Genomic DNA, 17,085 nt, shown 5'->3' with positions numbered 1-17,085 from the left:
TGCATAAAAGGTTTATTTTTAATTCGAAAGTGTTATTTTCCTTAAAATTGAACTTATGCCTAAATAGATGCATAAAAGGATTTTATAAAAGTGTTATTCCTACTAAAGTTGTCTTTATGCCTAATTAGATGCGTAAAGAATCTTTATATAAAAAAAAATAGAATTCTCTTACATTCAATAAATAGATGTGATGAGATGTGATAGGAATCAAATAGATGTAAATGGATGGATGGAAGTGAAATGAATCAGATAAATGTAAATGGATGAATGGATGAGGATGTTTGTGAATGTGGATGTGTATGTATGAATGTGGAATGTGGATATGGATGTATGGATGTGGATATGGATGTATGGATGTGAATGTGGATATGGATGTATGAATGTGGAATGTGGATATGGATGTATAAATGTGGAATGTGGATATGGATGTATGGATGTGGATGTATGAATGTGGATATGGATGTGGATGTATGGATGTGGATGTGGATGTATGAATGTGGAATGTGGATATGGATGTATGGATGTGGATATGGAGATGTGAATGTGGATATGGATGTATGAATGTGGAATGTGGATATGGATGTATAAATGTGGAATGTGGATATGGATGTGGATGTGGATGTATGGATGTGTATGTATGAATGTGGAATGTGGATATGGATATATGGATGTGAATGTGGATATGGATGTATGAATGAGGATGTGGATGTGGATGTATGAATGTGGAAGTGGAAATGGATGTGTGGATGTATGAATGTGGATGTGGATGTGTATGTATGAATGTGGAATGTGGATATGGATGTATGGATGTGGATATGGATGTGTGGATGAATGTAGAATGTGGATATGGATGTATAAATGTGGAATGTGGATATGGATGTATGGATGTGGATGTGGATGTGGATGTATGAATGTGGATATGGATGTGGATGTATGGATGTGGATATGGATGTGTATGTATGAATGTGGAATGTGGATATGGATGTATGGATGTATGGATGTGAATGTGGATGTGGATGTATGAATGTGGAATGTGGATATGGATGTATGAATGTGGAAGGTGGATATGGATGTGTGGATGTGGATGTAGATGTGGATGTATGGATGTAAATATGGAATGTGGATGTGGATATGGATGTATGAATGTGGATGTGGAAATGGATGTATGGATGTGGATGTAGATGTGGAAATGAATGTATGGATGTGGAATATGGATGTATATGTGGATATGAATGTGGATGTGGATGTGGATATGGATGTATATGTGGATATGAATGTGGATGTGGATATGGATGTATATGTATGAATGCGGATGTGGAATTGGATGTATGGATGTGGATATACGAATGTGGATGTGTATATGGAATAATGAATGCGAATATGTATGTGAAATGATGAGACGTCGATATGAGTGAATGGATGAGATGTGATGACATGTGAATTGGGATGTGAATAAATGATATGTGATGTGAATGAATACGATGTGATGAGATGGAAAATGATGTGATTGGATGAGAATGAGTACACATATGAATGGAATGTGGAATAAGTAATGTGGACTGATGAGGGATAAGTGGAAAGACGAGAGTTCATTATAGAAATTGTATTTGTGACCTGTTTATAAATAACTGTTTTATGTCAAGAATGCTGGGAAAGCATTTTAACCGTCTTGTGATTAAGGTCGTGGAGACCTAACTGATAAAGTTGCAACAATTGATGGAGAGTCAACGGAGGACGTCTCACATAGCATGGTTGGCCGAGGTCTTGACCAGCCTCGGTTCGATTTAAATGGTGAGCTTCCGGTACGGTGGATGAGGGACCAAGGAAGCGGCCTATCAGTGAAGCGCTAGGATCCTAGAGGGTGCTGACCATACGGTGCTCGGGCTCTGGGTCACTGAAGATACCCACACGTGCATCGTGGAAGATATTGAATCAAGGAGTAAGTTATTTTCTGAAACCGGGCATGGATCTAGTTGATTGAACTTGCTGGTCCTCAAAACGGATGAGTCCATGGCCCTTTTATATGGATCTGTTGGTTGATCTTGCTGATCTTCAACGGAGATTCCATCTTGATTTTTATAAGTGATTATATTGCCGGGTACTATGAGCTAGGAAATATTGAAAAGGCCCCTAAGTGGATAGGTGGTGAGCGTTCTGGTTGCTAATGATGCCATAGATACTCCGATGAAGGAATGATTGGAAATTAAGATTCAATCGGATATTTTGGAGGATTATGATCAGTGATACAATGGTTTCATTAAAGGATTATTTTAAAGATAGCTGATGCTGAGAAAAAAGGCAATTTCATATTGGTGTGTAAGTGGTGTGACTAGTTTTATGTTTGCATGAACATCCGGCTAGGGGGCCTGGGAACTCTTTTCCCTGGTATCCGGGACAAAACCTAACCAAATTCCTAATTGGATCCCATCACTACAATGGTTGGGCGGTTGGCAGTTGGCTAACCCATGGGACTGGATGGGGTTAGGCAGGATTGATGGATCCGCAAATCGAGACTCAATTTCTATTTAATTCGATAGATGAAGTAAATCCCAGACAAAAAAATTGTTCTATGAAAAAGAATCAACGGCTGTGCCTCTCAAACAATGAGGAAAAAAGCGTTGGTCTCTATGATCCAAGTACAGTCTTTTTCCCTGATCTGACTATGGGACTTATGGGTTCGGTCAGATGAGCTCAATTAGTTAAGGATTTTGACTACGTTAGGGAAAAGTTATCCTGGTGGAATCGCCCGTGCTTTCCGAGCAAAGGAAGTTTTTTCGGGTTCGGTTTTGGAAAAACCGATGGATTAGTCTCTTGTCCGGATATCCGTGGGGGCGAGGCCCCGAGTGTGGGACCCTGCCCCACACAAGAAGTGCTACTTCCGCTGCTAGCACCCTTGAAATTGTTGCGCGGTGGGGACAGGGATCTCTTCACCACTTAGGCCTCCACGACCTCATTCACAAGACGGTCAAAATTCTTCCCCAGCATTCTTGACATAAAACACTCATTTAAAAGCAGGTCATAAATACAATTTCTATTAACAAACTCTCGTCTTTCCACATTGTTTCACATCAATCCACATTACTCAATCCAAGTCCAATCATATGTATTCCCATCGTCGTCCATCCATTCTCATCCAATCACATCATTTTCCATTCTCATCCAATCACATCATTTTTCATCTCATCACATCTTTCCACATTTATACTCATCACATCTCATCCACTCGCATCTACCCATATCCACATCTCATCACATCACATTCATTCACATCTCATCCATTCATATCTACCCCCATCCACATCACATCACATCCATTTCACCTCACATCTCATTTATTCACATCTATTCCGATTCACATCCCATCATATCTCATCCATTCACATCACATCTCATTCATTCACATCTATCTCGATTCACATCACATATCATCCATTCACATCTATCATATCACATCACAAACATTTTACATCACATCTCATTCATTCACATCTCTCCTGATTCACATCACATCACATCCATTCACATCTATCCCAATTTACATCATATCACATCACATCTATTTCACATCACATCTCACCCATTCACACTTATCCTAACTCACATCACATGACATCCATTCACATTCATCACATTCATTGTATCCCCATTCCATCACATACATTCTATCCACATTATATCACCTCCACATCTATCCACATCATATCTTATTCATTCCATCCACTTTACATCACATCCACATCATATCTCATTCATACACATCCCATCTCATTCATCCACATCCACATCACACTCACATCCACATGTCTTTACATTACATCACATCTCATCCACATCCATATCACATTCACATCCACATCCCCTTACATCACATCACATCTCATCCACATCCACATCACTTTCACATCCACATCCCTTTACATTACATTATTTCACATACAAATCCACATCCATTTACATCACATTCTTTTACATACACATCCACATCCATTTACATCACATTCTTTCACATACACATCCACATCCATTTATATCACATTCTTTCACATACACATCCACACCCATTTACATCACATTCGTTTACATACACATTCATTTACTTCCCATCTCACCCTTTCACATATCCTCTCATCAGTCACAATCATCATTGCAGTTATTATCATCATCACTGTGGCTTTGTTGAACTTATCTTCTTTCAAGGAATCATTATCTTTCAATCAAAATCCAAATCAACTCATCAATTCTCAACCAGAATTCTAAAATCCTATCAACCAGCATTCGAATTCATCATCTGGATAGCATTTTTGCTTATAATTTCAAGGTTTTAGATTTACTCGTATATACTGCCAGTAAAGAGCTACAGCTATACCCTCGATATACACGGGTAGTCACGGTCCTTGGAATTATAAGGTAAATACCATCATGTCTATGCCACAAGCAAGTCAGGGATTCCATATAATTGTGGTACTTTCATCTGAAGACTCAATTACAAATTTATGAATCTTCATTTTGAATATCAATTTGTATGAATTTCATCACACAATTACAACCTTTTACTCTGCTACTTAATAAATTTTTGACATTTCTGGCTTCTCCGTTGATCCACTTTAGCCAGTTCGCTCTGATACCAGGTGAAAGATCCCTACCCCCTCCACACAACGAATTCGGGGGTGCTAGTAGCAGAAGTAGCACTTCCTGCGCAGGGCAGAGCCTCTCACTCGGGGCCTCGCCCATGGATGTCCGGACAAGAGACTAATCCCTCGGTTCTTCCCAAACCAAACCCGAAAAAACTTTCCTTGCTCGGAAAGCACGGGCGATTCCTCCAAGATAATTTTTTTCTAACATAGTGTCAAGAGCCTTAACTAACTGAACTGATGTGACCCAACCCGTAAGTCACATGGTTAGATCAAGGAGAAGGCTTGCACTTGGATCATAGAGACCAACGCTTTTTTCCTTATCAAGAGGCACAGCCGTTGATTCTTTTCCATAGAACAAGGACTGTCTGGGATTTACTTTGTCTATCGTTCCATAAATGAATTGAGTCTCATTTTAAGGATCCATTAGTCCAGCCTAACCCCATCTAGTCCCATGGGTTAGCTAACCACTCTAGTGATGGGATCCATTTAGAAATTTGGTTAGGTTTTGTCCTGGGTACCAGGGAAAAGAGTTCCCAGGCCCCCTAGCCAGATTTTCATACAAACTTCAAGCTAGTCACACCACTTACACACCCAATATGAAATTGCCTATTTCACAGATTCAGCTGACTTTAAAACAATCGTTTAATGAAACCATAGTGTCACTGATCATAATCCTCCAAAATATCCGGTTTAATTCTAATTTCCAATCATTCCTTCATCGGTGTACCTATGGCATCATTGCCAACCAGAAAGCTCATTACCTGTCCACTCACGGGCCTTTTCAATAGTTCCTAGCTCATAGTACCCGGGAATATATTCACTTATAAAAATCCAGATGGATGCTCCGTTGAAGATCAGCAAGATCAACCAACCGATCCATATAAAAGAGTCATGGACTCATCCGTTGAGGACCAGCAAGGTCAATCAACCAGATCCATGCCCGAATTCAGAAAACAACTCTTACTCCTTGTTCCAATATCTTTCTTGACGCACGCGTGGGTATCTTCGGCCACCCAAAGCCTGAGCACTGTATGGTCAGCACCCTCTAGGATCCTCGCAGGTCACCTAGCGCTTCACTCATAGGCCGCTTCCTTGGTCCCTTATCCACTGTACTGAAAGCTCACCATTTAAATCGAACCAAGGCAGGTCAAGACCTCGGCCGAGACCGTGCTATGCAAGATATCCATTAATTCCAATATACCAAGAATTCCACTTTTCCCATTTAAATGATTGAATTCCAATGTCATGGGAATTCCTCTTTTATCATTTAAATATAATTACCATAATTTTCTCTTTTTTTAATTATTTAATTATACATAAACCTTAAAAATTAGTTTTCCATTGAATGTGATGAAAATCATTCTTTTAACCTAGGATATTCAATCCTAGAATATGGTAGGAAGTCCTCTTTTCACGTTATGCATAAGAATGAATTATGTATTAATTTCTTAAAAAATTTTCAATAGCTCCACTGCTACTATTACTGATAATTTTTAATATTTTTGAAAAGAATAAACTTAATAATTTAATTATGATAGTATAACTATCTTTTAACCTTAAATCCATTTTATGGATTTAACTCATAAGATTACCATAATTTACTAGCATATAAGTATAAAAAACCATTTTCTTAACCTCTAGCTTCACAAGCCTAGAGTTTGATTTGTGAATTGAGAATTTCTCCATGAGAAGCATCAATTGAATAGAGAATTGGTCATAGGAATAACCATTCTTTGGGGAAGAGAGATATAAACATAAAAAGCATCCTAAATTAAGCATAAATGTAAAAGTTTCTTAATTATTCATTACAACTCTTAAGAGGAGCTTGATTTGCATTAGAATCACTTAGTTAAAAACTTCTCAAGCTTGAGAGGGGTTGAGAAGTGAGAAACATTGAGAATACTAGAGACAAACCATAAAATTACACTTTACCTCTTGTTTTTGCTTGCTTCTCTATCTTAGAAGAAGCCCCCAATCAATCAATTGGTTAGTGTGTTGAAAGGAAAGCTCCGAGGATGGTTGGAGAGAGAGAGAGAGAGAGGCTCCACTCTGTCCAAAAGTAGAGGATTTTTAAGGGATAATAAAAGATATCATTATTTTAATGTAATACTTGCATGGTAGAGTTCACATATTTTTTTACAAAAGACTAAGGATCAATTTATAGGTGAGGGAACCAAGTCCAACTAGGTTCTAGAATTTTCCAGGTTTAGTTTGGCTGAATTTGGACAAGTCCTATCCCTTACACTAAATAGAGCTTAAGACTAAGCCAAACCAAGCTTCCTCGCAAAACAACCCCTGTTTTCCAAGAGACATTATAGGTCTCTCTTCCTTTATCTCTTCTTAGGTCCAAATCCCTATTGACACTTTGCTCCAAAGTAGCCCACGTGTATGGAATAATCTGAAGGATTGGATAGAAGGACGCCTCAGGGCAGGCATGCATGAAACCATGGAGCCTGACAGCTGTAATGAATCCGAGGAAGAAGAATTTTGTATACCCCATAAGGTAACTGGGACCCCTACGGTTTAAGTGAATAAGCTCGGACAGTACTTCAAAGGTCATGAACTCAATGCAACCTTGCCAATAACCTTCAATGGCCTCCACGTTATAGAAATCTTGAATGGAGGAGTAGGTATAATTATCTTTTAACCTTAAATCCAATTTATGGATTTAACTCATAAGATTACCATAATTTACTAGCGTATAAGTATAAAAAACCATTTTCTTAACTCATAAGATTACCATAATTTACTAGCGTATAAGTATAAAAAACCATTTTCTTAACCTCTAGCTTCACAAGCCTAGAGTTGGATTTGTGAATTGAGAATTTCTCCATGAGAAGCATCAATTGAATAGAAAATTGGTCATAGGAATGACCATTCTTTGGGGGAGAGAGAGAGAGAGAGAGAGAGAGAGAGAGAGAGAGAGAGAGAGAGAGAGATAAACATAAAAAGCATCCTAAATTAAGCATAAATGTAAACTTTTCTTAATTATTCATTACAACTCTTAAGAACAGCTTGATTTGCATTATATCACTTGATTAAAAACTTCTTAAGCTTGAGAGGGGTTGAGAAGTGAGGAACATTGAGAATAGTAAAGAAAAACCATAAAATTACACTTTACCTCCTGTTTTTGCTTGCTTCTCTATTTTAGAAGAATCCCCCAACCAATCAATTGGTTAGTGTGTTGAAAGGAAAGCTCAAGGATGGTTGGAGAGAGAGAGAGGCTCCACTCTGTCCAAAAGTAGAGGATTTTTAAGGGATAATAGAAGATATCATTATTTTAATGTAATACAGGCATGGTATAGTTCACAGATTTTTTTACAAAAGACTAAGGATCTATTTATAGGTGAGGGAGGCCTCTAACCAAGTCCAACTACGTTCTAGAATTTTCCAGGTTCAGTTTGGCTGAATTTGGACAAGATTTGGACCTAGTTTGGCTCCCTTTTGATTTGGTTTGATCCAAGAGAGAGAAGAGATAAAAATATCACAATTTTTTGAGTTAAAAACTCCACCACATGTGTGAAATAGGCACTTCCTTGAAGTCCCCCCTTTTCCTTACTAAGGTGTCAAAAATGTATCATTATACCAAAATATCTCATTTTTTAAGTAATATCTCATAGTTTTTAACTAATAAACCTTGTACTCAATCAACTCTTCTTCCTATGTGGGCATTTACTCATTTTTGGGTATTTTCTTTTATTCATTGGATTTATCTCCTCCCCACACTTGGATTGATCCTACTGGCCCATAGGAACCTTAACTAGACCATAATCCAAAAATTTCTAAAAATCTAGACCCTTAGGCTAAGGTCCTTTATACACATTTTCAATTAATTCCAATTGCACATTGGAAAGTTCTTTTTGAATTTCTCTTTCAGGGGAAACCATTTTAGACACTAGGAGGATTTTTATATCCAAAAATATCTCAATTTTGGATTACCTCCCTCTAGACATTTTCTCTCTCCAGGCCAAAACAGGGTAAAATAGGATCTTTCTTTTATTTCAGAGAGGGGAATAATTACAAGATCAAAAGGGAGGTTCTTACACCTGTACACCTCAAAATCTGACTGTGCTACGTGAGACATCCTCCAGTGACTCTCTGTCAACTGTTGCAACTTTATCACTTACATCTCCACAACCTCATTCACAAGACGGTCAAAATGCTTCCCCAGATAAAACAGTCATTTAAAAACAGGTCATAAATATAATTTCTATAACGAACTCTCATCTTTCCACATTGTTTCACATCAATCCACATTACTCAATCCAAGTCCAATCATATGTATTCCCATCGTCCTCTTCATCCATTCTCATATCACATCATTTGCCATCTTTCCACATTTATACTCATCACATCTCATCCACTCGCGTCTACCCATATCCACATCTCATCACATCACATTCATTCACATCTCATCCATTCATATCTATCCCGATCCACATCACATCACATCCATTTCACCTCACATGTCATTTATTCACATCTATCCTGATTCACATCGCATCATATCTCATCCATTCACATCACATCTCATTCATTCGCATCTATCTCCATTCACATCACATTCATTCACATCACATATCATCCATTCACATCTATCGTATCACATCACATCCATTTCACTTTCACATCTCATTCATTTACATCTATCCTGATTCACATCACATCTCATTCATTCACATCTATCCCGATTCACATCACATCACATATCATCCATTCACATCTATCCCAATTTACATCATATCACATCACATCCATTTCACATCACATCTCACCCATTCACACTTATCCCAACACACATCACATCACATCCATTCACATTCATTGTATCCCCATTCCATCACATACATTCTATCCACATTATATCACGTCCACAACTATCCACATCATATCTCATTCATTCCATCCACTTTACATCACATCATATCTCATTCATTCCATCCACTTTACATCACATCCACATCATATCTCATTCATACACATCCCATCTCATTCATGCACATCCACATCACATTCACATCCACATCTCTTTACATTACATCACATGTCATCCACATCCATATCACATTCACATCCACATCCCCTTACATCACATCACATCTCATCCACATCCACATCACTTTCATATCCATATCCCTTTACATTACATTCTTTCACATACACATCCACATCTATTTGCATCACATTCTTTTACATACACATCCATTTACATCACATTCTTTCACATACACATCCACATCCATTTACATCACATTCGTTCACATACACATACACATTCATTTACTTCCCATCTCACCCTTTCACATATCTTCTCATCTCATTCTCATCTCATCATTCACATCCACATCCATTTACTTCACATCTCATCCACATTCATTTTCATCACACCACATCCTATCACATCCCATTCACATCTTATCACATCCTATCGCATCCCATTTACATCTTATCACATCTATTCACATCCTATCACGTCCCATTTACATCTATTCACATCCTATCACATCCCATTTACATCTTATCACATCGCATCGCATTCACATCTTATTCTCATTTAGGTTCTTTTTCTCGAAGACTATTTTCATATTCTTTCTCAATTTCTCAATTGAAATATATTCAATATTCCTCTTTTGAATAAAAGAATTCATGGGATTTACAAAAATCAATTCTATCCATATTTCCACTTTCGATAAATATTCATCAATTGAATTATACTAAAAATCCCTCTTTTCCCATTTAATTTCTTGGATCTAAAATATCATGGAAGTTCCTCTTTTTGCATTCAATTAATTGCATTCCAAATATCATGGGAATTTCTCTTTTATCATAAAATAAATTTATCTAAATTTCCTCTTTTAGATTTATATAAAAAATCCATTAATTCCAATATACCAAGAATTCCACTTTTCCCATTTAAATGATTGAATTCCAATGTCATGGTTGGGAATTCCTCTTTTATCATTTAAATATTTCTCATACATAAAATAAATTTATCTAAAATTCCTCGTTTAAATTTAGATAAAATATCCATTAATTCCAATATACCAAGAATTCTACTTTTCCCATTTAAATGATTGAATTCCAATGTCATGGTTGGGAATTCCTCTTTTATCATTTAAATATTTTCCATACATAAAATAAATTTATCTAAAATTTCTCTTTTAAATTTAGATAAAATATCCATTAATTCCAATATACCAAGAATTCCACTTTTCTCATTTAAATGATTGAATTCCAATGTCATGGGAATTCCTCTTTTATCATTTAAATATTTCTCATACATAAAATAAATTTATCTAAAATTTCTCTTTTAAATTTAGATAAAATATCCATTAATTCCAATATACCAAGAATTTTACTTTTCCCATTTAAATGGTTGAATTCCAATGTCATGGGAATTACTCTTTTATCATTTAAATATAATTACCATAATTTTCTCTTTTCTTAATTATTTAATTATACATAAACCTTAAAAATTAGTTTTCCATTGAGTGTGATGAAAATCATTCTTTTAACCTAGGATATTCAAGAATATGGTAGGAAGTCCTCTTTTCACGTTATGCATAAGAATGAATCATGTATTAATTTCTTAAAATTTTTGCCATAGCTCCGCTGCTATTACTGATAATTTTATTTTTGAAAAGAATAAGACTTCATAATGTAATTATAATAGTATAACTATCTTTTAACCTTAAATCTAATTTATGGATTTAACTCATAAGATTACCATAATTTACTAGCATATAAGTATAAAAAACCATTTTCTTAACCTCTAGCTTCACAAGCCTAGAGTTTGATTTGTGAATTGAGAATTTCTCCAAGAGAAGCATCAATTGAATAGAGAATTGGTCATAGGAATGACCATTATTTAGGGAGAGAGAGAGATAAACATAAAAAGCATCCTAAATTAAGCATAAATGTAAACTTTTCTTAATTATTCGTTACAACTCTTAAGAAGAGCTTGATTTGCATTATAACCACTTAATTAAAAACTTCTCAAGCTTGAGAGGGGTTGAGAAGTGAGAAACATTGAGAATAGTAGAGAAAAACCATAAAATTACACTTTACCTCTTGTTTTTGCTTGCTTCTCTATCTTAGAAGAAGCCCCCAACCAATCAATTGGTTAGTGTGTTGAAAGGAAAGCTTCAAGGATTGTTGGAGAGAGAGAGAGAGAGAGGCTCCACTCTCTCCAAAAGTAGAGGATTTTTAAGGGATATTAAAAATTTTCATTATTTTAATGTAATACTGGCATGGTATAGTTCACAGATTTTTTTACAAAAGACTAAGGATCTATTTATAGGTGAGGGAGGCCCCTAACCAAGTCCAACTAGGTTCTAGAATTTTCCAAGTTCAGTTTGGTTGAATTTGAACAAGATTTGTACCTAGTTTGGCTCCCTTTTGATTTGGTTTGATCTAGGAGAGAGGAGAGATAAAAATATCATAATTTTTTTGAGTTAAAACCTCCACCACATGTGTGAAATAGGCACCTTCTTGAAGTCCCTCCTTTTCCTTACCAAGGTGTCAAAAATGTATCATTATACCAAAATATCTCTTTTTTTTAGTAATATCTCATAGTTTTTTACTTATAAACCTTGTACTCAGTCAACTCTTCATCTTATGTGGGCATTTACTCATTTTTGGGTATTTTCTTTTATTCATTGGATTTATCTCCTCCCCACACTTGGATTGATCCTATTGGCCCATAGGAACCTTAATTGGACCATAATCCAAAAATTTCTAAAAATCTAGACCCTTAGGCTAAGGTCCTTTATACACATTTTCAATTAATTCCAATTGCATATTGGAAAGTTCTTTTTGAATTTCTATTTTAGTAGAAACCATTTTAGACACTAGGAGGGTTTTTATATCCAAAAATATCTCAATTTCGGATTACCTCCCTCTAGGCATTTTCTCTCTCCAGGCCAAAACAGGGTAAAATAGGATCTTTCTTCTATTTCAGAGGGGAATATCACAAGATCAGAAGGGGAGGTTCTTACACCTATACACCTCAAGAACTGGAGGGAGGAATCTTACAAGCAGAGGATACAACACTATATTCGTGAGTTTGGGAATTTCCCAATTTCCATTTTTTGAATACTAAAAAGGTGGGACCTGGATAACATGCCTATAAGTTTCTCAAAACCATATCATGTGACCTATTGTTGGAAAGCACTTGGAAAATGGAATCTAGTGAGCTATAGAGCGCTCAATTTGGAGTAACGGTGTTCAAGTTATCATTAATCGAAAGATTTGACCACGTGTCCCAAACTACTAGGAAATTCCCATATTCCCCAATATGGTGTTATACATTGATCTCATGTATGCTAGCACAGAGAAGCAAGTAGGTGACATTTTCACGGAAGCCCTTAGTGTAGAGAAGCTTCGCAGATTTTGGACTATGCTTGGAGTCCTAGAGATGGAATTGAGCTTGAAGGGGAGTGCTAAGATGTCAAGCTCAACACCTGCTGACACTTATGATATGCCTAGCTGACCGTTTCCACCACTTACATCACTGGCATGTTTGGTAGGATGCTGACATGATAGATCTTTGCCATAGTGATTCTACAACTAGACTACACAAGCCTACTAGTCCACTACTAAGTTATGGTATACTTATCTTGCTAGCTCACTCGCTTAGTGTGTTCACATTATGGACCGCATGTAAATAGTACTTTAGTACTTATGTTGTATTTCCATTATATTTTGGTAGAACCTTTTTGTTGATAAGAAGAAGAAGAACAATTTTCAGCCTCTCATCTTGTGTGTCCTCTTCTAGGATTTGTGTGAGTGTGTGTGTGCTTGCAAGAGCTTGTATGAGTGTGTTTGTGTGTGCTAGCTCAAGCTCTCTTTCTCCCTGCATCTTTTCATGGTGGAGTATGAGATGGGATGTGGGGGACTAAATATTGGTGTGTAAGGATGGGCTCGACACAAAAATGGTGGCCCTATGTATTCGGTCTAATGGGTCCAAAACGACGACATAATAGGTGTATGTAATGATTAGCACCCCAAGTTCCTTCTAAGGAATTTTGGGTACTGAGACGGGTCCAAAACAAGGACATAATAGGTCTATGAAATGGTTCGGCACCCCAAGTTTCTAAGGAACTTGGGGTGCTGATGGGTCCAAAACGAGGACAGCACCCCAAGTTCCTTAGAAGGAACTTAGGGATGGTCGGAACCTCAGGGTGCTGAAATATGAGAGGTCTAGACAATGGCCTACTTTCCCACTAATTTGGGAATCACGGTTGTGAAAAATTTTTTGATGTTTGTGCTTGGAAAGAATTCTAGCATGGAGTTGAGGCTACTTTATGCTATAGAAAAATAGTGGACAAGCCATGTTAAATCTGCAAGTCATTATTGAAAATCTTTGGTCCTTTAGGGAAGCTTTAAAACTGTGTCCAAGAGGCCACCCTACAGTCCCTCAATCTAGATAACTCAAAGTATGGGAGACATGATTTTTACCTGTTACTAGTGGTGATAGAGTATGGCATACATGATTTTTACCTCTTCAACTTAACCTTGCAAAAATAAATTTCATTATAGAGAGCTCTCATTAAGGCAATAAGTTTGCGCCCCTATATTATGAAAAATAGACCCTAGGTACAAAAGAGGGCTCAAAATAGCTTTCTAAAAACAAATAATAAGGGACTCTGATTGTAAAACCAACATGTAGGGACAAGAGAAAAATAATTGTATTCATTCTATCTCCCTTTTCATTCATGTCAAGAACCTTCTTACTCTCTAGCAACAACAAACCATAGTGCTAGTGGCTAGGTCACTTGTCTTGGATCATGGAAGTCCCTATTGGAGAGGCTAAAGAGGCCAAGAGGTGTGTCAATCCCTCTTGTTTAAGCCCTTTCTCGTCTAATCATTTAAGTAACCCTTCCAAAAGGAAAACGTTAAGCTAGAAAGCTTGAACCACCTTCTTCTCTAATCTTGCTCAATCACACTCACTCAAGAAAGCAATCATGCACACTCAAAACACTCCATCCACACAAACAAACATGCACCCTACAATCAAGCAAGAAAGAAGGGAAAAGCTCAAGAGAAGAAGAAAGCTTTGCACTTGAGTAACGATAGAATTTGCCAACTCTTTTCTAAGCTTCTGATTAATGCATCGTTTTTGGTGATCTTAGCTATATGTAAGTGTGGTAGACCTGCTGTTGTGGCCTCAGGGTAGCAGCACAGTAGCAGTGCTGACCTTGGCCTATTGCTCTTGGAAACCCTGTAGTAAGGTATTCTCTTTATCTATCTACAATGCCCTAATGGCCTTATTCTATTTGTTCAAAATGTCTCGATTGTTACCATGAGTTGGGTTGTAACCCTATCAAGTTGAGCAGTAAACTTTAACTGCACCTCTCGGAATCATCCTCTCTCCATGTCCCTAATGGTGGCAACAATCAATACATGCTTGGACTTCAAGGTTTCATAAATATGTGCTCGCAGTCTTATCTGCTCATGCGAAATTGGAATTTATCTTTCAGCTTCTGCAACTCCCTGCTTGGATGTTCGGTTGTCCAAATGCAGTTACAACTTGGCTTTCAACATTGTAAGTCCATTTTGCTAGCTGCTTTACATTGGCTGCTTTGCATTAGGGGGGGCAACCGTCTCATGGTTTGTTGCATTACTTGCACCCTTTTGGATTCCTTGTACTATGATTTCTTGTTGCCCTTGTACAATAGTTTCTGCTTGTGTGGTGTTGGCAAGGGGCCTTCTGTTCTTTTCCCTTGCCTTTGTCTTGTGCATGTGGTCTCAGGGGACATGATTCTCTCAATGTTAGTATTTGAATATTTTAATGTCATAACCAAATCAATTCCTCATAAGATGTGCTTCTTCCTCCAACCAATTGATCGTGTAGCCTTCTTAGAAGTGTTTTGTGCTTTCTTTCTACATGGGTCTTCTTTTTAGTGGTGAACTGACTACTACTTCTTTTCTCCATTGTGCATGCTTGTGTGGAGGTATACCTCACTGAGGGCCTTTCCATTGGTGCGAGCAACTATGAAAGTGCTTCAAATTCCAAATAAATGATTTGTGTCAAGAGGAGCCCCAACGTACTAACCCTTTGAGTGCCTTTCCATTGGTGTAGGCAAATATTACAGTGTTTCCAATCCCAAATAAATGATTTGTGTCAAGAGGAGCTCTCGAATTACACTCATGTTGCTTTCTCACTAAAGTTCCTCCGAAGAAGCTGCTGCCAGCAGCAGCAGAGGCCTTCTTCCATGCACACGGCCCTGCAAATTCTTGATGTAGGCTCAGCCCCCAATGACCATGATGGCAAAGATGATGGCCATTGCACTCTCCCACCACCACCCCCACAACCCTCCTCTCCCCCACCTCCCCCACCACCACCCACCTCCTCTTCCACCCATACGAGCCACGCCAACCCCCACCATCTCCAACCATGTTGGCACATCCACCCTCCCACTCTTCCATGCACAACCTTTTCTCCACTCATCCATTTTCCCACCCAACCTCCATCACCCCCTTTTTTATCACTACAGCTAGGAATGCACACTGCATTCTGCTACATCCCTCCACTTCCACTAAACCCCCACCCATCGTCAATGCAAGTTTTGTTATGGGAACCTCAACATCGATACCCCCTCCATCCCCATCATCGACGCAATAGCCCTCCACCCAAAACCTTGAAGAAGGAGAGATTCCACCGTCGCCACCACTGGAGCGTGAGGAGGTCGACCCTCCACTCAACCCTCTCAACTGGCAAGACCCCCTCGACCGTAATGGAATTCGAACAGGAAATTGCCATCCTGCTCGGTCGACAACTCTAGGCAGATCCTATCATCCGAATCATGGACCACATGGAAATCTATGTCCTGCATCCTTACCTCGATGCAAAGCATCACCAGTGGTGGCACAACGACCGCCGACATGTGGATGATACCACCAGCCACCCATCACTTCTCTCCCCATCATGGCGACCCTTCCTCTCCAAGCCTTTCATCTGGGAGACTTACTGCAACGCACCTCGCGCACTCCGCATTCAGACCAGATTACCTCCCAATATGAAGATGGTGGGCATGGAATGTCTTCCACGAGGAGAAAAAGCAAAACCCCAAACTGAAATTCAACTTTCCTTGGTTTGTTCCTCCGTCAGCACATCACCCTTGTATTGAACGACTATGATCCGATGCTTTCACAACTTCATCCACCGCTAATGACCAAGTCCCTGACCTAGTTGTGATCGCAACAATTCGCTTCTTCAACTTGATCATCACGCTTCTAGAGTTTTTTCTAGATTGGGATCACTACTCTGAAGGCGCACATGGTTTGGCCTTCAACATCAACAAGGGACCCACCCTCAAGTAGATTTTCGGCTACTAAGAACACATCCCGCTTGGTGCCTAATACAAACCTTCGAAGACATGATGGAGACCACCTTCTGGACAAGCTACAAGGTCTTCTGTTGATCCCCCACTGCTCCAACCTTGCGCCC

The sequence above is a fragment of the Cibotium barometz genome, chromosome 49 (genome assembly GCF_041138505.1).
Source record: "Cibotium barometz isolate CiBa-2024 chromosome 49, ASM4113850v1, whole genome shotgun sequence".
Classification (NCBI taxonomy): Eukaryota; Viridiplantae; Streptophyta; class Polypodiopsida; order Cyatheales; family Cibotiaceae; genus Cibotium; species Cibotium barometz.
Note: the sequence above shows the minus strand (reverse complement) of the source record.